The sequence below is a fragment of the Primulina huaijiensis genome, chromosome 3 (genome assembly GCF_012295235.1).
Source record: "Primulina huaijiensis isolate GDHJ02 chromosome 3, ASM1229523v2, whole genome shotgun sequence".
NCBI lineage: Eukaryota > Viridiplantae > Streptophyta > Magnoliopsida > Lamiales > Gesneriaceae > Primulina > Primulina huaijiensis.
In genome coordinates this window covers 20711727-20712026 of record NC_133308.1, presented here as the reverse complement: position 1 = coordinate 20712026, position 300 = coordinate 20711727, and positions in this window count along the sequence as shown.

Sequence of the window (300 nt, the reverse complement as noted above, 5' to 3'; positions counted from 1 at the left end):
TATACACACACACATGATTATTTGAAATTTGGACAGTTAAAAATAGTTTTTTAGTAGTACTAGAGTTTATTTAATATATTGTTTAAGTTTTTTTTTTAAAAAACATATAACTATAATTGATATTTTGAATATAAGTATATAATTATTTAGTTTTTAAATTCTTTTTTTTTAGAACCCAGAAATTTCAGTATCAATGGATAAATTGAGCAGCACCAGCTATCATATTTTTCAGCAGCCAACAAAACTGAGCAGTTGATCATTTCCAGTGGATGGATTTCTGCAGTCAAAGTTCAGCAACCG